The sequence below is a fragment of the Nymphalis io genome, chromosome 19 (genome assembly GCF_905147045.1).
Source record: "Nymphalis io chromosome 19, ilAglIoxx1.1, whole genome shotgun sequence".
Taxonomy (NCBI): domain Eukaryota; kingdom Metazoa; phylum Arthropoda; class Insecta; order Lepidoptera; family Nymphalidae; genus Nymphalis; species Nymphalis io.
In genome coordinates, this window is record NC_065906.1 from 9,901,429 (window position 1) to 9,925,531 (window position 24,103).

Sequence of the window (24,103 nt, forward strand, 5' to 3'; positions counted from 1 at the left end):
TTCTGTCACGAGTTTTATATTATACTCACTAGTTGGGACCCTCCCAACTAGTGAGTATAATATAATATAATATAATATACTCACTGGTTGGGACCCTCCCAACCTTTATTTGCTATGTACAACTTGATAAAGAATAAACTATTTTTTCATTTTTCATTTTTCATTTTCATTTTCATTAGAAGAAGGTTTGAAGCTTATACGCTGTAATGCAAGTTGGTGGGTAGAATCCGAAACATGCAGGTTTCACAAACTTCATTTACGATTCACGTGTTCCAACCACTGAACCGTTTCGGTTCTTATTGAAGTCCAATCTTACTACATTCATAGGTCAATTACTTACAGGTTAGTCTTTTGGAGACTTTTTTATATTTTAATGACTTCTTTCATGACCTGGATAGAAGGATGGATGTGATAGATAGATGTTGTGCCAGTTGTCTTCATTGAAGGTGGGTTATTATTTTACTTTCATTAACTATTCACAAATAATAATAATAATATCCAAGGACATTATTCACACACGGCCATCTTTCAACCTAAGACGAGCTTGTACTATGGAAACCAGACATCTAATATACTACATATACTACTTTTATTTTGTAAATACATACTTATATAGATAATTACACCCAGACTCAGGACAAACAGACATGTTCATGCACACAATTCTGTTCTGGTTGGGAATCGAACACAAAACTTTCGGCGTGAAAGGCAAGTGTCTACCAACCACGCCAACCGGCCCGACTAAAGTATGCTTTTATTAAAAAATAAACCCTGAGTTCTATTATATCTGAGAATTATAGAACTTCTTTACAACGATCGTGATAGCGAATATTGATAGCAACTACTCAAAGTCAAGTTGAAACTTATATTCAACTTGTTGAAAGTTATGTTCAATATTGGTTCTGGTTACATACTCCATTGATTGTTTGAGTTTAACAAAAAAAAACCTATCTTTTATGAAATAAATATCGAAAGAGGTTTTATCCTATGGTGTAAATCAGTTTCAGTAATTCGTCTCCTCGTTTTTTCTGGTAAGTGAGTATACCGTACGATTAACCTACAGTGTGTTTTACACAGTGTGTTCGCACTTAGCACGTGTTCTGTTCTAAGCAGTAGGAACCACAGGGCATTCGATTTTTAAATTTAAAATCACAAATTTTTCCCCATAAATAAACTGCTTTATGATTTTCTTATTATATTTCAACGGACTGATATTTGATTTTACGGTTCCTCAAATAGGTACTTAAACTAACTTATATAATTATATAGTCTTCTTTCTACCGTGTTTAAGAGCGGGAGTTGTTTTGCGTTTCTTTTCAAAACACCAACCATTGTTTTTTTTATAGTATAGGTAGGCAGACAAGCATATGGACCACCTGATGTTAAGTGATCACCAACGCCCATAGACATTGGCATTGTTAGAAATGTTAACCATCGCTTACATCGTCAATGCGCCATCAACCTTGGGAACTAAGATGTTACTTCCCTTGTGCCTGTAAATACACTGGCTCACTTACCCTTCAAACCGGAACACAACAATATCAAGTACTGCTATTTTGCAGTAGAATATCTGATGAGTGGGTGGTACGTACCCAGTAATTTAACTTGAACTTCCCCATTTAAGCCATCATAAAAAGGTCCGTAATGAGGCGTTACGGAACAGTTTTCAAAATTTGCATCTCTTTGCTCACGTTTATTGCGTTAAATGAATACAATCGTGAATATGACTTAATGAGGTCAATTAAAGCACAATATAATAATCACATCATATTAACTCGTATGAGAGGAGCAAAGCAGAACAAAACTAAATTATATGCAAAAGTTTTAGAAGCAAGTCGAACGATAATAGTTAAATGAACGCGAACTCCGATTCGATAAATGTGTTATTAACATTGTATTCGCGTGTAAAATTTATTGTTGCACGTTCATAATTACATATTATTTTTATAACATAAATGTAACGTATTTTTGGTTCAGTTTGATGTTAAGTAAATGCCGGTAAATGTCCCAACTTAACTAAACGTCAATAGTGCAATGGTTTACGGTCTAGCGATTTTAAAGCAGGTTCGATCTTGATTCCTAAGGCTTTTGTCGTCCCCACTCCTAGCACAAGCTATACGCTTAATTGGAGGGATGAACAGGAATATTATGAATTCCTTAAACGGGATTGCTATTATTATTTAACAAATCTTTTGAACGAAAGCCGATGGTTAAGTGGTTAGAACATGAAAATATAAATCGAAGATCGTGAGTTAAAATAACGGCAACCACAACTCAATAATTTAATGCACAATTTATGTCAATTCATCCCGCGCTCGGCGGTTAAGAAAAACCATCGTGATGAAACCTGCAAGCGTCTGATGAAAGATCTGTCACATGTTTCTCTACTACCACACGTATCTGATCAGCGTGGTGGAATAAACTCTAGTCCTCCAAAGAAGAGGCATTATCCTATTGAACATATACATAATGTTATATATATATATATCGGCACAAACATGATTTTATGTCGCGCTAGTTATAATTTAAACAGTTTAAAACATAGTTATTTAAGCTTTAATAATTGTGTAATCATTATTATTGTAATGTATGTAATCATTTAGTTAATTATAAACACATAACTATGTGATTGATGATTTTGTGAGTTGTGTATGCGTAAATCGTCATAAATGTTAATAGTTTAATATTAGTTTACATATTTAACTTTATTACGGTTCTAAAATCATCGCATATTTTTAGACAATTATAGAAGTCATTATTCACACATTGTTATAACAATAATTTATGTTATTAATTGTGTTGACTATTTTGAAATTCTGTCATCTAATTCTAGATGGCGCTCAAACGCCATCCAGGAATGGTGAATAAGAAGTTTTTAATATTACAATAAGTGCCCCGCGTGGAATGTGGAGAGGGAGATCCTGGTTCGCAAAGTCAGACAAGACCTATCCCTGCGAGCAATCGTGTCGGCGATCTCCGCATAGAATCGGCGTGGAGGGCCGTAGCCTCCTTCTGTAAGACCGTCATGGTCCAGAAGGAGACGGCGGAGCGGGAACGGGAAAGGGTCGATCAGCCCCGATGCCCTGGCTAAAGATAGGGCGTAACCCTGGGGCCGTAGATGCGTGAGATGGAGGCCTCGCGTGTCTTATTTCAGACGGCCCTGATGATGACGGCAGCCGGTATGGCCTCGCACTGCTGTACGTACTAGTGAGGAGTGCGGGGGGGGAGGTTTATTACCTTTGCCTCCTGAGGAGAGCTCCGCCGATCCAAGAGCGGAGCAAAGCACGAGAGAGGCCGCAAATGCGGCCTCATCCCTATATCATCCATATATCAACACGATCCCGCAGCCTCTCCGATCCGTGCCGAGGACGGCCATCGCAGTGGTATTAGTGGGTAAGAATCCCACATAACTCAGTTCCCCCCCCCCCCATGTGTAACCCTTAAAAATTTAATTTTTCAATATTTTAATTTTATTAAAATATTGTATTTATTTTACCTAATCTAAGCGGCTTATAAAATAAATTACGGTTATCGAATCGGCATTCATTGTTTCGACATTTATTATCTATGCGGTTTGAGAGATGGCAGCACTACGATGTTCGGATCCTTTTGATCATTGAGCAGGCGCCGGTCGCTTACCGACGCCTGTCAGTTTTAAACGATTAAATATATTCCTTTTTGTAATTATATTCGTTAAATATAGTGGATCGTTGGCATTGAATATATTGTTTGTACATTTCGTATATTGGTTTTTATATTCGTTTCAGATTATATAGAAAATTATACTACCGGAGGGTTACCTACGTCATCTATTTTGTAAAACTTATTTGAGAGGTTCGGGTTACCAAACCGTAAGTAAAACACGTTGTATTCGTTTAGTCGAGGCATATTTTTTGTTATTTAAGTAGTATTTAATCGATTCTTCGTTTAATTCCAGTCTTTGTATCAAAACCGTGCCACGTGCAATATAAGTCATATATTGCCTTATTTCTACATATTTAAACACTCCTGAGGTGAGTCGACACATAAATTACATTCAATAGTCAATATATCACGTGGTTCAATATTTATTTTAATCAATTTGTTCAAATTTTATTCAAAAACTAAACATAGATTTTATCAATGTACTAGGTGACCTGGGTCGAATCCTAATGTGATTCGAATTGCTTAAAAGCTTTGTTTCATTAATTTAAATATAGTCCTTGCTTTCTAATATTATTTTATTGCTAATTAAGCAATAATTTTCCATGTTCCGACACTTTAAAAGTTAACTTTAATAACCTCAATTGTCTAGGTTATTACTTGGTTTTATTAACTTATTTTTCTTTGTACCTATGTCGAGGGCATTCTTAGGACCTTCTTAGTATTTACGCAAGATAGGTAATAAGGTGTTTTGTTCACAGGGAGTGTTTACTTTTCTTAATTTTATATATACTTTGTATATTGCATTACAAAGTAATATAATATTGTTCGATCGACTCAACCGAGGAATTGTTGCTGATTTGGAGCTGTTGGAGGCTCTGCTGTTTTGTGGAGAGGCTGCTTGTCCAGTGGCCTGCTGTTGCTGCTGGTGCTATTTCCTGCTTCGCACTGCTTTTATTTGTTTGCTCACTCATTGTGACACTGCGTTCAGGTTTTGCACTATCCTGCTTACTTATTATTTATATATATCACTTAATTTTAACCGACGCCAACTCGCCTACAATTAACTTGTAATATTTGTAAAGTTTTAATGTTAACTTAATTGACCAGATACTGTCAACGGCCCACCCCCTGATTTTTATGTTATAAATTTTATAATTAAAATTTTATAATCTTTATGATGAGTTTTATTAATGTAACGGTAACTTGGTGGAACGACCCCCGTACACACGAAAACCCCGTGACACATGGGAGGTACCTTTCTGAAGGTTTCCATTGCGTGAAAAAAAAAGGGACTGGTCGCGAGGCAGAACGGAACGAGCGGCTCAACGGCACAAATTAGCTTTATTTCTCCTTTATTATTTTTATATTGTAAATACTTGTTTACTATTTTTATTTTGTATAAATAAATAAGTGTGGTTTTGATTAAAAGTTTTAATTTACATGGTATAGTTTATTTTACTGATTGATATTTAAAACACGTACAAATTATTAGTTTAATATGAGTGACAGTGGAGAACATGACGTAATGCTTTTTAAAAACAGTGTAGAGGCCTTTGCTCCGTCATATATTTTGTTAGGAATGTCTTCCGACGGGGCGTGCCTAGCTGCGCGACTTGATCACGTGGTGATCATCATAGTGGGGACTGGCCCTGCCGAGCTTATCGGCCGGCCATGCTGGCTTTAAGACACTGCTTGGACTCTCGGATATCTCATAAATAATATTTCAGTTTCTAAATTGTATGTGTCGATATACGTTTACTTTATGGTTGTATAGTTATTTTGATTTATCTCTTTTTAAAAAACCTATTTCTTTCTTGATTTCTAATAATTATATATTTTTACTTCATTTATTTCTTAGTGTTCACGTTTTTTAGAACTCTTTAGCAACTCTTTCTTGACAATTTTCATTTCATTAAAATGTTTTAATAAAGTGAACTGTTTGCCAAAATGTTATTAAACTAAAGCAGCTGAGCCATGTCTATCCCAATTGAACTTTCTATTCTGAATAAACACAAAAGTCCTGATCATCTAGTATACATATTCTTTGAATCTCATCTCAGAATTCACTTGTATTAGAATCTGTTCGAGTCTGATTAAATTAACTCATTTGAATTTGAAAGGGTGAATGCCAAAAGTGATATATATGTAGATAAATGCAAAAACATATATCAATGCATAGTATTAGCTTTGTATTATATGAAAAGTGTTAAATTTTAATTTTATAAAACGTTTTGATGTCAGTTTACTTTTATATCATATACTCATTAGATATTTAGCAGTAAATAGAAATTCTTAGTATTGTTGTGTTCTTGTTTGAAGGGTGAGCCAGTGTAGCTACATACATGAGGGACATAACATTTTAGTTCCCGAGGTTGGTAGCGCATTGGCGATGTTAGAGTTGGTTAATATTTCTTACAAGGCCAATGTCGTGGCCCGTTTGCCCGTCCGCCTACTTATAGTACGAAAAAACTAATCTTTGCTGCTAGTGGTTTAATGAATATATAAAATTTGTTTGTATTGAATTCATCGAAAGAGTTTGTCTAAAGAGTCTTATGTCACTGAATTTTTAACGAATACCTAAGGAATTCTTGAAATATTAGTCGAATTGCAAAAGAAACAGCGTCGTATAAATTCGCGGGAGAACAATATCCGATGTAGTTAAAAAAAATCCTTTTGTTTCTTTACTCTCGAAGTTCGCGATGTAATTATAGACGCTATGGGAATAGCTCGTTTGTTCAATTATTTGAGCTCAGTTTTTTTCTAACAATCTTTTAACATTTTCACTTATCATTTGACATTGGGCCGTCCCATATGTAATATTAGCGTTTTATTGAAATCTAATTTGTAATTGTCATGTAATTTTACATAAACAACAGTAGTACTCTTCTGTAAGAACTCACTTCATTACGTAAGCGTTAAATGTCGACAACCGAGTGATGGTGACATACTATTTTGATGCGTGTATTCTTGAAATATTATTACAATGGTCACTTTCTGACATTTCACGACCGAGATCTGCTATAAGTGTCGAATTTGTTCTTGAAGCATAGCCCTATACTATATACTATAAATATACCAGTGGAAAGAACGCATGATCCTTAACCGATGATCGTGTGTTCAAACGTGGGCAAGCACTACTGATTTTTCATGAGCTTTATTTGTGATTATAATTCATCTCGTGCTATACGGTGAAGGAAAATATCGTGAGGAAACCTGCATGTGTCTAATTTCAACACCGTAGTGGAATAAACTCCAAACCTTCTCCTTACAAAGGGAGACCTTCAGCCCAGCAGTGGGACAGTCACAGGCTGTTACGAATATTTATAATAATAATAATATATCATTATTACTATATTGTATATTTTATAAAAGAGCTCTCACTTATTTCATATTGTTTAAAAAATAAAATAACTTACGGCGTTCTTAAATAGTTTTTGCAAAAATAGTCGTTATGTTTAAAAAAGGGATGGAAAGCAATCAATCAATTGAAGAATTCATATCACGATTCCTTACGACTTTCTAATCTATCAAGTTACAATCGTTACAATCGTTAGGAAAAATGAACCTCGTGAGCATATAGTTTATGTATGATATAAATAATTATTAACTACGCCGATGACAGCATCGTAATTGAGAGGTACATGTCCAACTCACGAGCTAGTCCAGAGAAAAAACGGTCCTTGAGAGAGTCCATGATTGAACGGGTGAACGTAACATTGCAGTGGGTGTCCGATTGGGGTGACGCCAATCTTGTCTAGTTCAACCCTTCCAAAATACAGGCGTGTCTTTTCTCCGCGAAACTTTCGAAAGTGTATCCTTACCGATTACTAACCATCTAGGGCTTCTAGGTATTACCATCACCTCTAATCTCAACTTTGGCCAACAAATTGAGTCTATGGTACAAGCGGCGTCCAAGAAATTATCAATTCTTTCTAAAATTCGGCGGTACTTCAGCTCTGAACAGCTGCTTAACCTTTACACTGCCCAAGTCCGATCCTGCATGGAGTACTGCAGTCACCTCTTGGACGGTGCAGCCAAATATCATCTGGAAGCTTTAGACTCAGTTGACCGAAGAGCCCATAGGTTAATTAACAACGAAAAGCTCTCAAACAGCAGACTACACACCCTTGAGCATCGTCGTCGAGTTGCCAGCTTATCGGTTTATTATAGGAGACACTTTGGAGAGTGCTCGAAGGCTATTTTCAAACTGATTGAGCCATCTCCATTCCTTTATCGGACTACTAGGCACAGGCAAAAGTTTCATCCATACGTTGTTGACATACCCAAAAGTCGAACTAAACGGTTTGACAGCTCGTTTTTGGTGAGAGTCGCTTGATTTGGAACGACCTGCCTGGGTCTATTTTTCCTGATAAATTGAACTCTGGAGCGTTTAAGAGTAGAGTGAACAGGTTTCTTTTGGATGGGCGTGTACCATCTTCGTCTTCATCTACACTTTCCATCAGGTGAGATGGAAGAGAAACGCCTATTCCATTTCAAATATAAAAAAAAATATATATCGTCTACGTGTCATTATTACGCGGTTTCTTTGGTCTAGTGTCAAAATGAGTCAGAAATCTCTATTCAAAGTATAGAAGCGTCACGTTTGCGTATCGACTACCAAATATATCCCACCGGCTTGGAAATAAATACCTCAGATCTGTGCAGAGCCGGTGAAAGAAACTTAGCAGAATTTCTTTCACGCAAACATTACTTAACGATTATTTTTAATTATACAATTAAATATTCTTGAACGTTTTCTGGGATCTTCACACGAACCTTATTTAATCAGGCAATAATTGTTACAAGTTTATGAGGCTGCAAATGAACAATTTGCTGCCGAATTTACAAATTTAACGAACAATTATACTTCACTATGTAGAATATAATTAGTATCTTTCTAAATAATAAAAAATATAACTCAAGTAAGGATCGCAAAATTTACAATCTACTTCACTAATCAGGTAATACTAGTATTTACTCTATTTAGGAAATTCAGGCCTTTGACAGCCCTAATCCGCTTTGATCCAGCCCGATCTAGTTTGAACCGGTCTCATCCAGCTATCGGTTAGATGTCACTGCCGCATTTATCACGATTAACTGCATTGACGTCTTTATAGAGTTTAAAGAACTCGTTTAGAAAATACATCGTACATTTTCTAACAAAGTAATGCTTATAAAAACGAGAACAGATTTTTCCAAGTTAATTATAGTGCGTCGTTTTTTTTTTATTAAATAAAAATAATAGCAATTGTAATTTGAAAAAAATATATATAATTAAGCGGAACACACTCTACGGTCTAATAAGAAGAGCTGACTGCCCAAGTTTTATATCGGGTAGGGATGAGTAACAAATAATATGAAAAAATGTAAAAAAATATTATTAAATTGGTATTAAACTATTGATTAAGCGTTAATAACTTATATGTAAAAAAAACGATACACGATAATTTCAAAAAAACCACATTGCACTTACATTTCCAGATAAGCATGTTCAACCGTACAAACTCTTTAACTTAATGGTTTAAATATGTATTATCCACCGATTTCTCTATTGAATAGGGAAACGCATCAACAGTCAAGCATTCTCATATATTTGTTAGCATTCGATTTTTTTTTTTTTTTATACAGGAGGCGGACGTGCAAATGGGCCTTCGGAATCGTCCTTACCACATAGACATTGGCGTTGTATGAAATATTAAACCATACATCTAAACACTAAACTATACACTAAACTTGGGACTACTTAAATACTTCAACTTGGTAGTTACACTGGCTCACCCACCCTTCAAACTGGAACACAACAATTCTTAGGATCACTTAGTGTTTGATGGTAGAATATCTGATGAGTGGATGATACCTATAGGCTTGCACGGGTAGTTTAGTTACTTTGGTCCTTCGAATGTCAATTCAATGTTAACAGAAAGGGAGATTCTGTGTTTAACTTAACATCCGCTAAGTAACCTTTATAAGTAAAGCTGTTTATCTTTAATTCAATCCTATACCCTATATAATAGATTTCGATATAATAGATATTTATTGATATTCTGTAGACATAGACATTATGTCTTTTGTACTTTTAATTACAATGATTCACTGTCACTTACAATATCGATTTTTTTCCTTAATAACTTAATCTCCACAGACTTAGCGTCTTAATCTAATATTAAAAATGCGAAAATGACCTTGTCTGTCCGATCTTCTTCGCAGTTAAACAACTGAATCGATTTTGATGAAATTCGTTACGAAGCAAATTTGGACCCCACGGTTACTTTTTATAACCAACACTTGCTCCCCGCATCCCTTAACATGTAGTACTAATTATAGATACTTCTACAATATATGTAGTACTAGTGTACTACATAATAATATGTCCTACAACGTAAAAACCCATCCACCCAACACCAACATCTCTCCCCTTACCTTTTTTTTTTTTTTATAGAATAGGAAGGCGGACGAGCATATGGGCCACCTGATGGTAAGTGGTCACCAACGCTCTTAGACATTGGCATTGTAAGTAATGTCAACTATCGCTTACATATCCAATGCGCCACCAACCTTGGGAACTAAGATTTTATGTCCCTTGTGCCTGTAATTACACTGGCTCACTCACCCTTCAAACCGGAACACAACAATATCAAGTATTGCTGTTTTGCGGTAGAATATCTGATGAGTGGGTGGTACCTACCCAGACGAGCTTGCACAAAGCCCTACCACCAGTAACAACATACATACAGTCACCTAACATGACGGCGAAGCCGTCGGTGAACTCTAGTATATATATATATATAATAAACAAAGAACCGACTATCAGTAACGTACACCGCGAATCCCTCATCGTAGTTTTCGCTTACAACACCTCAGTAGGTGATCTATAAAGGCAATAAAAACTCCAATTAGGTTTGCGGACGGCGTTTCCGACCGTTAATCCAGCAGTTAATAGTGTAAGTCCATTAAAACGCCTCGTTGGCCTAATGACTCGAGGTCTGCCCGAGATAAGGGTCATGGGTTCATTTGATCAACTTTGCGAGCTGATATTACAACATATATAAAAATTAATATAAAATTCGTATATTTAAGCGTACTTATATGGAAACGTACTAAACTGAATACTAAGATATTATTGAATGGATTTCATTACTTATTATTGATATTAAGGCAAAGAAACTCTATTAAGATACCTTATATACCAAAGCGATACGTCTTATTTTATTAAAAATAATATTGATTCATAACCGAAAAGGATATCGCGTAACATACTCGTATAAAGATTGAATTGAGAATTTCCTTATTCTTTGCAGTCGACTAAAAATAGCTTTACAATGCCACTTCCTATTTTAGATGCCTTCAATGAAGATCCAAAATTATCCTGATCACATGATGTATGTAAATTGCTTTTGAAAATAATAAGTGTTATTCTGGCAACTGTTTTAAGGGCCAAGTTATTTTATTAATATTGAATTTTACAGTTTACAGTTTTTACCATTTGAAATTAACAAAGCTATAATTAAACGAGTCTTGCAAACATAATATCGTCTTTTATAAGTCTAGTTTTTTATAAGTTTAGCCTTTTATAATTTTCATAAGCCTTTTAACTTAACTTTAAAATCAATTATATTGTAAAAATTGCACTAGTATCTGTTTCAACTTTCATTTTATCGGTCAGACGGTATGGAAGTCTATTAAACGATATACCACCATTCATTTCTATAATATATATAATAACAATTAAATTAAATGATCTTTTTCATTCATTATCATGGCCAACCATCCCTCAGCCTTGATGGATAACTATCGAGTATATACTTCAATATATAGATATATATAGACATAGGCCTCTTCAATTTGGCGCCACTCCAATCAGTACTGTGTCATCTGAATACAACGATTTCCTGTTTCAAAATGAATATTATAACATTAACCTAAATTAGTTATAATTAAATAACTTTATAAAACACAAATATTTGTACAAAAACTCCTTTTACCATTCCATTTTGATGAAAACTTGTCTCTCGCACTGTAGAGTGCCTCAGTGTACTGACATGTTTCCTTATTATGTTCCAAAGGCCCTGAATCACAAATAAGGTAAAAACAAATCCCCGTTCGAAGATACATTTTGCATTATTTATGTTTTGATAAATGTCGATATGCTTACTATACACGGATTTCTTTTTAACGTGTCTCATATTGAATTTGTATTCATTTAATATTAGAATATATTACGTATACAGGTGTTAGCAGACGAGATGGGCCAGTGGTTAGAACGCGTGAATCTTAACCGATGATCGTGAGTTCAAACCCGGACAAGCACCACTGAATTTTCAATTGCGTAATTTGTGTTTATAATTCATTTCGTGCTTGACGGTGAAGGAAAACATCGTGAGGAAACCTGCATGTATCTGATTTCATTGAAATTCGGCCACATGTGTATTCTACCAACCCATATTGGAGCAGCGTGGTGGAATAAGCTCCAAACCTTCTCCTCAAAAGGGAGAGGAGGCCTTAGCCCAGCAGTGGGACATTAACAGGCTGTTACTGTATTTAAGATTAGCCAAGATCGTTTTTAAAAGCGTTGTATTGACGTAATTACCTAAGCTTAAGTGTTGGAACATTAATAAAAAAAATTAAAAGCTGGGAAACTATTTAATTTAAACAGTTCAAATTTAATTGATTAAGAGGTATTTAACATTTCACTAAAATTAATAAACATAGAAATATTTTTCTCTATAATAAATAATATGCTCCAGACCAAATTCTTACAAGCCCTTTACTATAAATTTCTGAATAGGAGATATTAAAGTGCAAACCTTGTTTGTCATTCCGACATGATCGGAGAACCAAGGGCTTTACGTGCCTCCAGGCATAGAAGTATTACTATAAACTATCCTAACTTCGATATGCTGAGATGTTTTGACAGAAAAATCCAATGTCTTTAATTGATCCAGTATTTGAAGAATAAATCTAACACTGACAAGGAAGTTAATTCTTCTAGATAATATTAAAACGATTATAGATTGTATACATCACAGTACTGCTCATTTTGATTGGTAACACGATTGTCTACACTTGTATTACACAAGAGACAATTAAAGTTGCCATCAATTATATCAACAAGTTAGGACAAGATATTTTGAATTGTAATGGGGATCAAATTACCGAGAAGTTCCAGCATGAGATGAAAATAATACTGAGTAGTATTATTTTTCATAAATTAAATATATACCACATACAATTAAATTTATATGACTTGTATAACAATCTTGAGTCAATGACGCGATATCGGGACCTTTTCAAACCGGAGAAAGGGGTATGGCAAGGGTGCCTCCTATCCCCCATCCTTTTCAACATCTACAGGGAGTTTATCATGAGAAGGGCTTTAGATGACCGGCAGTGCGGCATCTCGATAGGCGGGACGAAAATAAGCAACCTTCGATATGCGGATGATACCACTCTAATCACGTCATCCGAAGAAGAACTTGGCGAACTCTTCAGAAGAGTCCAATACGAAAGCGAGAAGGTTTGTCTAACAGTCAGCAAAGACTAAAGTTTTAATAGTAGACAGGGCTGGTACACTAACTCGAACCGGAGAACTAAGTGACCTTGAATTTGTCTCTGAGTTTTTGTATTTTGGCTCACTACTGACCAACCAAGGAGGCTGTGAAAAGGAGATCCAGCGACGATCTCAAATGATGTCCAAGTCTGCAATGAGCAAAATGACCCGAATATGGCAGAACAGGAAAATAACAAACAAAACGAAAAAAACGGCTCGTTCACACTCTGTTATTCTCCATCTTTCTTTATGGCTCGGAATCCTGGACAATTCACTCACTGGAGAGGATGAAGATGGACGCGTTCGGGATGTGGTGCTACCGAAGAATTCTGCATATACCGTGGACGGCCAAGAAAACCAATGTCTCGATCCTGCAACAACTACAAATAAAAACGAGACTTTCAAGTATTTGCTACCGGCGTGTCCTTCGTTATTTTGGTCATTTAGCGCGAAGGCAGCCTGACAGCCTAGACAAGCTGATGGTGCTTGGCAAAGTAGAGGGGAAAAGACCAAGTGGTCGATGCCCCACACGGTGGTCGGGCCTAGTTACCAACCTCACTGGTCTAAAAGTGACCACAGCCCTAAGAAAAGCTGACGGCAGGACAGAATGGAGAAATTGACAGAGATCGTGACCCAGACCCTAGATCAGAGTGGACACGACCTTCAGCAATACAGCAAACGACCGGAAAGTATAAAAATCGAATACGAACACCACGCTCTTATTGTCAATATGATATTATTTTATTGTGTTATTAACCAGATAACATAATAATAAAATTTATTAATAAGTGAAGCTAAATTTTCCCAGAAGCCGATTTTTTAATGAACTGCGAAGTAGGAGGAATCAAGTTTGTGAATTCACTTCACGTAGCTAATTGTGAACTCCTTCTAATTATGATATAGGCTAACTAACCTTGAATGAAACCTTGCAAATAAACATTCTTTTTTTGTCCCACCACTCGGCAAAAACCTCCTCTCTTCTCGATGAGAAAACGTGACAATTAGAGCAGCTATGTGGATTAACCCACATAGCTGCTCTAATTTTGTTTAGTGGATATTTTTGTGCTAGGATTAAATCAATCATCTGAAATTTTCCTTCGCCGCCGAGCACGAGATGAATTATAAATACAAATTGACCAGTACTTGCCCGCCTTTGAAATTGCACCCTTCGACTAAGATTCACATCCTGTCTGTCTGTTCTTTAACAAGGTATTTCTTATTTGACATTTATATTATTGTGGTCGGGCCTAGTTACCAACCTCACTGGTCTAAAAGTGACCACAGCCCTAAGAAAAGCTGACGGCAGGACAGAATGGAGAAATTGACAGAGATCGTGACCCAGACCCTAGATCAGAGTGGACACGACCTTCAGCAATACAGCAAACGACCGGAAAGTATAAAAATCGAATACGAACACCACGCTCTTATTGTCAATATGATATTATTTTATTGTGTTATTAACCAGATAACATAATAATAAAATTTATTAATAAGTGAAGCTAAATTTTCCCAGAAGCCGATTTTTTAATGAACTGCGAAGTAGGAGGAATCAAGTTTGTGAATTCACTTCACGTAGCTAATTGTGAACTCCTTCTAATTATGATATAGGCTAACTAACCTTGAATGAAACCTTGCAAATAAACATTCTTTTTTTGTCCCACCACTCGGCAAAAACCTCCTCTCTTCTCGATGAGAAAACGTGACAATTAGAGCAGCTATGTGGATTAACCCACATAGCTGCTCTAATTTTGTTTAGTGGATATTTTTGTGCTAGGATTAAATCAATCATCTGAAATTTTCCTTCGCCGCCGAGCACGAGATGAATTATAAATACAAATTGACCAGTACTTGCCCGCCTTTGAAATTGCACCCTTCGACTAAGATTCACATCCTGTCTGTCTGTTCTTTAACAAGGTATTTCTTATTTGACATCAACTTTAAAATGTTTATAACGTAAAAAAAATATTACCGCCTAACCATTCATATTTTATTAATAAAGGTTTTTTTATTAGGTCAATTTATTCATCATTTTATTTCTAGCAATTATTACTTTAATCAAGTAATGTCCTTGTAGCATTAAACGTTTGGTAATTGTATAGCTTATTGATAGTGGAATTTAAGGTACCTAAAGTTGTCGATACAAAGCAATTATTTTGATTAATATTATTAACCAGGTTTACTAGTGATTACTGCCTCGATGGTCTAGTGGCTAGATATAAGGCCGCAGACCAGGAGATACTGGGTTCAATTCCCAGATCCAGCAAATAAAAAATTATGGGGTTTTTCTTTCAGAAAATTCTCAATAGCAGCCCGGAGTCTGGAAGTTGGAAGTGTGAACACTCCCGTGCCTCGGTAAGCACGTAAAGCCCATACATCAATAAAACGGGAACTGTTACTGAGCCGGCAGCGAATTTGAGCAGTGGAGCTCCCCGAGCAACCGGTCTTCAAACACTTGGGCAATGATAGTTTATGCCCGCATTGTAAATTAATTGTAACTTTTTAAAAATGCAAACATTAAATAAAACAATATATTATATGTGAATATAGCAATTAAGCTAAATAAGGGCACGGACGCTTAGTGGGTGAAATATATGCCTGCCTGCCTCACATTACATAGAAACACTCAATGGTCTTAAAATGAAAATCAAATTTGAGAAATATTGCGATTGATGATGTAGCAGTTCAACTTTTAAAGGCATATATAAAAACCTTTATACGAACAGGAGCCCAAACATCCCCAAATATGCAAAATCTGATATCAACAACGAAATTGTTTAAAAGTAAATTTATTTTCGCCAAACTCACTGAACAATGTTTTGATTAAAATTTAATTTCGACGGCAGAGGGCGCTTCGCAATATGGGCTTGTTTATATTTGCAACATCAACATCTTAATCAAGTTGTGATTAGTTGAAATTACCTCCTCCGTACGTTTAAACAATCACCTTAAACATAACTTTTGAAATTAAATATTGTTTGACGTATATTAACGGGAATTAATTGCAAAATAACTGTTTACTAAAAATTAAAAGGCGAATGTTGCTATGAATGTTGCTATATTTAATTAGTTACTACCTTTTGTTTCTGTTTTTGTTTTTTTTCTTTATTTAAATATTTTTATTTTCTTTTTTTATTCTATTTTTGATTTGTATATTTTGTAATTGTGTTTGTGAATGGTGTGTTCTTCTGTAATTGGTTGTGCATATTTAGTTTTAAGTTAATGTAAAAAGTGATTTGAATGTGTGTTATGTACAACTGTTGGACATCCAAATAAATAAATAAATAAATATGTTTGTTCTAAATTATATTTAATTACAAATATAACCTAAATGAGTAACTACTGAGTTTTGTTGCCGGTTCCTTTCGATGTAATCTACATTCCGGGCCAGTGGTAGCTTTAAGTTTAGTTTTTTTTTTGTAAAATAATAGTTCAAAAGTGGGATTCGCATGGGACCACTTGAATAAAGTATATTTTGATTTGATTCTTACACCATTTACCCCAATGATACCGCTGACACCAGTTGGCACCTCTAGCTAGTAAGAAGACGAGCAAATGGGTCGCCTGGTGGTAACTGATCACCACCAACAATAGACATTAGCGCTGTAAGAAATACTAATTATCTCTTATATCGCCAATGCTCCACCAACTTTGAGAACTAAGATATCATTTGTGCCTGTTATTACACTGGCTTAATCACTCTTCAATCGGAAAACTAGAAACACAGTAATACTAAGTATTATTGGTAAAAATATGTGGTGAGTTGATGGTTCCTAACCAGACAGGCTTGTACGAAGCCCTATCATCAAGTCTATAAGGTAAAAATCCATACCACACCTAAGTAGCATAACATTTGAACATTGGACAATCCAATTTGACATTAACACGTGATATTGCAGTCACTTTTAATCAAACAAAAAATGAAAATGTCTTCCGTGTTTTATTGTAAAATCAAATTTTCTTATGTTTCCTTGAACCTTTATTTTATGACAGGCTATGAAATTTTATTGTTTCTATCATTTATATATAATATATAACTGCGTTCTATGTTAAGATACAACATGAAGTATAAAGGAAAATGTTAATAGTATGCTAGCTTTTGATTTATAGTCAAACTCTTTAAAAAACTGATAAATTTCTAGTAATCGAAATTTGAATTAATATAAATATTTAAAAAAAACATAAACAACTTACTATAGTTTTGAAAATAAACAGAATTGTTAGATTAAGTTGCATTATGATTTCTGTTAAGTGAATCAAATCGAATAACTTTATTCAATAAGCATTACACTTACTTATCGATCGTCAAATTAAAAACTACCACCGGTTCAGAAAAGAAATCACCCCAACCTGAACAGGCGACAGAAACTCAGCGGGATTTTTTTGTTTTGTTACGATGGGGTAATAACATATTACTTATTAATATTTTTATTTGTTTTACATCAGTCTATACTATATTAATACAATACAAATTTTAAAAAAACATTTTATACTCATTGGTGGACTTTGTGCAAGCTCGTCTGGGTAGGTACCACTCATAAAAAATATTAGAAAAATCCCAAACCACCCAAGTCAATACCAACTTCAGCTTAACTTTACATTCTACGGTTGAAATTGTCACAGCCCACAAACATTTGATTACCGTAAACGAGCGAACCACATTAGGAAAAACAAAGCAAGCAATGCCGCCCCCTGGTAAAAGTAACAGCTCTCAAACTAGGGAGACGCGCCGCTGTGAGGGCACAATAGGGTTACCATCATCTAAATTTTATAAGAAAAATATTAAATAAAAAAAATTATGTAATCGGTGGTTTGTCTCATGGCGATAAAAACCATTGTCTTCTTAAAACATACCAAGCATTCTTTGATAAATTACTCAAAATAAATAAGTAAGTCAGTGCCACCGAAAAAGTTGCTTATAATTAGATATTATGAGCGTACGACTCGTGTAATAAACGCGTTTGTCAATAATATTTAAATAAATACATATTTTTTTATATATCAAACATAATTACAGTAAAGTTTTACTAGGTGGTTGGGCTTTTCGCAAGCCCAGGTAGGCACCATCGACATACCAGATTTTAAAACACCAATGCTTAGTATTGTTGCGTTTCAGTTTGAAAGGCGAGTGAGCCAATGTAACTACAGGCACAAGGGATATAACATCTTATTTTCCAAGTTTGGTTGCTCATTGGCTTTATAAGGAAAGGTTAATATTTCTTACATTGCCAATTTCTATTAGTGGCTATGACCCCTTACCGTCAGGTACCCGTCGGTAATAATTTTAATTACTAATTTCAAAGCCAGTGTAATGTCCTAGCAAATGTCTGGCTACTCTACACCTACACTTATAGAAGTATGTATTTTCATATACGTGTTGCGCAATTTCGTTGCATTACCACGCTTATGTTTATTATAATAAAGGCCATAGTCGTCTCTGCTTAATTAGCTATTTAGGATTTTCGAGACTTAATTAATTGTCGTGCATTTTTATGCATTTATAATTGTGAATTTAAAGTAGATTACTGTTTTATAATTATAAAATGAACTGTACAAACAAGAAATATATACTCATGGATCACGTTATCTGTCTGTATAATTCGTATAAATGCTAATTACCCTAACATTGAAGTTGAATAGTAATGAATGCATTTAAAGTAAATAAGAGAATGCATTTAAAAAATTAAAAAGCCAAGATGGCCTAGTGGTTAGAACGCGTGAATCTTAACCGATGATCGTGGGTTCAAACCCTGGCAAGCACCACTGAAGTTTCATGTGCTTAATTTGTGTTTATAATTCATCTCGTGCTTGACGGTGAAGGAAAACATCGTGAGGAAACCTGCATGTGTCTAATTTCATTGAAATTCTACCACATGTGTATTCTACCAACCCGCGTTGGAGTAGCGTGGTGGAATAAGTTCTAAACCTTCTCCTCAAAAGGGAGAGGAAGCCTTAGTCCAGCAGTGGGACATTCACAGGCTGTTACTGTAAGAGAATCAAAATGTGTATCATTTATTTTAACTTAGGACAAATTTATACGTATGAGTATGGACGTATATACGATAGGTCGATGAATCGTTATTATTATGTATAAAATTTGTCAAATATAAAGATCGCCACGGGTTCAGAAGATTACATATTATATTTATTCAATAACTAAGAATTATTATTTTATAATATATTATACTAATATTTCTAATATTATCATAATATATATAAATTTTAAATAAATATTAACGAAATTTACGATTATGTGTGTAATTTAATTGAATATTAATTTAAAGTTCAGGATTTAAATCCGCCTTTTATACCAATTACGATAATTTATTTCATAAAATATTAATATTATTTTATATAAATAAAATAACGTACTATTATATATTTCACAGTAGTTATCCCTGGTATATTAAAGTCATAGTCACTGTGACATCTGGTATTAAGCATGTCTCAAGTCTAATAAATAATTAACTATTTATTAGACTTGGGACATAATAAACTCCAGGACAAGGTTAAAAAGTATATAATATAGTAGAAATTTGGACATGATGTTTTTGTTATTAAAAAAAAAACATCTTGGCAATTATATTTTCATAGATCGCAAGCTAAGACAATCTCTCATCCACCGACTGACAAATTGCGTAATCACCGTCAGGAGTGGATTATGAGATGCTGACTGTTTGAATGAATTAATTTAAGCAGACGCGGTTTTGCCGTAAACTGTGGCATAGATTAGTGGGAAGATGAAATATTTTCAAAATTAATAATTTATTTAGAATATTATTTAAGTAGAACAACGTTATATAATTAAATTATTAATCTTCTTTCTGTATAGAATAATAACAGTGATATTCTGTGAAGACCGACTTATTTTTTATGTATATTATAGGTAGGCCAACGGTAAAATAGGCCACCTGATGTTCAGTGGTTACCACCGCCTCGTTGGTCTTGTGTCTAGATGTAAGACCGCAGACCCGGAGACCCTGGTTTCATTTCCCAGGTACGGCCAATAAAAAAATATTGGGGTTTTCTGTCAGAAAATTCTCAGCAGCAACCCGGAGTCTGGAAGTTGGAAGTGTTTGTACTGTTATGCCTCCAAAATCACGCAAAACCGTTGGTCCTGTGCCTGACCTCATTCCGGTCGTGTCGTGGTTGATATGTCGTCCCATAAAAAGCCCCAGCTAATAAAAGTGAGGAAATAGAAAGTACATCTGTATTTGCGCACAATGTGGGCACCATAATATTATCATTGAGACACAAGTAAGTAGTAGACATTATCATTGAGACCTTTGTAAATATATTTAATTGATTCAAAAAAAAGATAATAATAATAAATACTATACATTTACTAATAAATAAATTTAAAGCTGACGCTGGAAACATATTAATACAGCAGGCTTATTATACTGTACAGGATTATATAAATGATAAAAAAGTGAGGTCATATTTGTTCATTCAGGACACAAATTTTAATTTGATTTATATGTTTAATTAATAATTGAAGAGTAAATTCTGAATTTTTGCCGGTTCTTCTCGGTAAAATCTAAATTCCGAACCAGTTACTTATTTTTAAATAACTGGATCGGAAACTTTGAAAATAAAAATTTAACGTACTTTCGAATGAAATGATCCTCATTGAATAAGTTATATTGGTTATTGATTGAAGGTATAATGGATCAAAACACTTCAAATATTGTATATATATTTTTTATAGAATAGGAAGGCGGACGAGCATTTGGGCCACCTGATGGTAAGTGGTCACCAACGCCCATAGACATTGGCATTGTAGGAAATGTTAACCATCGCTTACATCACCAATGCGCCACCAACCTTGGGTGTTATGTCCCTTGTGCCTGTAATTACATTGGCTCACTTACCCTTCAAACCGGAACACAACAATACCAAGTACTGTTGTTTTGCGGTAGAATATATAGTATATATAGATATGTTAAAGGTCCTTGGGTTGAGATATACTACATATATTCAATTGGCACGCCAAAAAAATAAAAATAACCTAACTTTACCTTTGCTTTCAATCAAAAGTACTTACTTGTAATTAAATTTGTAATAACACCGCAGGAAGTCACCTTAAACATGATCACATTAAATTAAACTTTAAGTAATAAAATGATAATGATGATGTTCTCCTGACCGATTTCGGTCACCGTGTGTGTGTGTGTGTGTTTGGGCACTCTCTATTCCCTTCATTTAAATAAAATACAACGGCAGAGAGTTTTAATTTCCAGATTTCAGGATAGTACTGAGAATGACAGAGAAACCCAATATCTCTATCTCATCTGTATTTTGAACCCTGGACCTCGGGTTCTGCCGCCTTAAAAGCTAGCCACTGGAATGAGGCATCAGTCATTACATAATAGCGCATCTGTAACACGATTAATATTCCACATACAATCACCCATTTTCATACAAATGCATTGCTATCCATCCAATATTAAATCCTACTTTAAGACATGAGAAGCAAACGGATTAATATTTCAAAACCCTCCCGATGCTAATAGCAATTAGGCAGAAAATTATTAAGCAGCGCTGGTTCTTTGAAAACTATTCTTGCGCAAACTGTCCATATTATTCTTTAAGCAAGCGAAGCTAAGTGCTCAACATTTACTATTCAGCAAATAAAAGCGCCATTTCCCTTGGATCTGACCGGATAATGGAAAAACAGAAGACGGCAGGGCGCCACGTTAACTTTGGAGTTGAAATGTTTTATTTTAATTAAATTAAATTTATTTTAAATGTACGTGGGAAAAATATATAAACAAACGCTAAGCTGTGCTTTCTTGGGGTTTAACCTTCTTCATAAAAAAATCAATATTATCACTTTCATGGTTTAGCCGTGAAAGCGTAACAGAGAGAACTACTTGCACATTTATAATAGTAAAGATAAAATCAGCTGCAAGTTTATTGCTGCTATATTGAATAAGAGTTAATTCCGAAATTGAACAAGTCCAACTTTGAGCGTAATTTGAGTAAAAATTGATATGATTTAAGCGTCACGATTAAAAATTTTACATTTCTCACGCGACAAATTGAATTTTAACAAAAAGTTTTAAAGAAATACATAATGTCTTAAGTTCGCGTGATATCGTAGTTGATACAGCTTGTACTTAATAAGTGAAGTTCAGACTCATCGCGGTCACACTGCAACAGTCTGGAGTGTTCGTTCAAGATAAATGCGGTAACAAAGAAATATATAGTGCGTATTTATAAAATACTTCATGGAGTGGGACATCGGCACATCTATATTCATTCTACGGTATTAACTTCTACACTTAACACTCTTAACAAATAAAATACTTTTATTTGTATCGATGATTTTATTTATTTTTAAATTGAAGCAATTTGAAGTTTTATATTAATGCTGGCGAAGGTCGAAACAGGATATTAAGTTCCTTAGAGTATTCGACGCATTTTTTTTTAATTATGATGTATGTAGTAAATACCTTTTTCCATATGTATGTACGATACGTCCGCGTGATTTAATATTGATATATTTAGATATAATGGATTTAAATAACTATTTCAATAGCTATTTATCGGATCTTCTTGGTGCAATAATTTATGCAAACCTTACATTGAATTTAATCATGTAAGATGACGATTGAAAAGTCAAAGAGCTTAGAAAGTTCTTATAAGAGTAAAGAATATTTAGATTTTGATTTTATATAAGTTTAAGTCTATCAAATCGGCTAATAGCAACGAATATTATATATAATGATCATAAAATATAATATAATATTCGTAAAGTGTAGATTAGCAGCGTTCAGAAATGGACCGAAAGCAAATTCCATGTTTACACGTCAGGTTTTCTCGAAGGGACTATTGTTTAGCATAGTGTACACTGCTATCGTAATTTGAAATACTATATAAGTAGAGATATTTTTTATAAAATATGTATAACAGCGAAGTCTTTTTTATTTACATAGAACGGCAGACAGGCGAATGAATATTTGATAATAAGTGGAGACATTGGAAGTTTAATAATTAATAATCATTCCATACACCAACAATGAGCCGAGATGGCCCAGTGAATCTTAACCGGTGATAGTGGGTTCAAGCCCGGGCAAGCACCACTGAATTTTCATGTGCTTAATTTGTGATTTTAATTCATCTCGTGCTTTACGGTGAAGGAAAACATCGCGAGGAAACCTACATGTGTCTAATTTCACTGAAATTCTTCCACATGTGTATCCCCTAACCCGTATTAGAGTGGTGGAATAAGCTCCAAACCTTCTCCTTAAAAAGAGGTGAGGAGGCCTTTAGCCCAGCAGTGGGACATTCACAGGTTGTTACGGTACGGTACACCAACAATGCGCTGCCATGTAAACTAACATGCTATATACCGTATGCCTGCTAACATTCGCCTACTTAAAAGCAGATCACAGCCATACAAAATGATCGAATCGGTATTATATATAATTATTTTAATTCAAACATGGAATAGTGTGTTTGTTTCTAATAATCGTTAAATATTATTCAAATTTCTATACCGATATTGATATTTGCATTTGAGGATAGTATGATGCTAAATAATAAAATTTACTCGAGCGTCGTAGGGACCTATTGCATTTTAAATATTAGATGGTAGAAAGAAATTAAAATTATATGAAAATACCCATTTCAACGTCGTAGGAAAAGTCTAATACTCGAGCGCGTCAGATATTGATGTGTATATGCCTCTCTGATAACGGAGGTGTGCTTTTTTATAGAATAGGAAGGCGGACGAGCATATGAGCCACCTGATGGGAAGAGGTCACCAACGCCCATAGACATTGACATTGTAAGAAATGTTAACCATCCAAATCCAATGCGCCACCAACCTTGGGAACCAAGATGTCCCTTGCGCCTGTAATTACACTGGCTCAGTCGCTCTTCAAACCGAAACACAACAATACCAAG

The 24,103-nt window shown here is 34.7% G+C and overlaps 1 protein-coding gene across 3 annotated transcripts in view; it reads left to right on the forward strand.

Moving 5' to 3' along the window:
- Nucleotides 1-24,103, forward strand: part of LOC126776125 (uncharacterized) — a 585,155-nt gene that overhangs the window by 448,802 nt on the left and 112,250 nt on the right. The gene's annotated exons all lie outside the window — the stretch shown is intronic.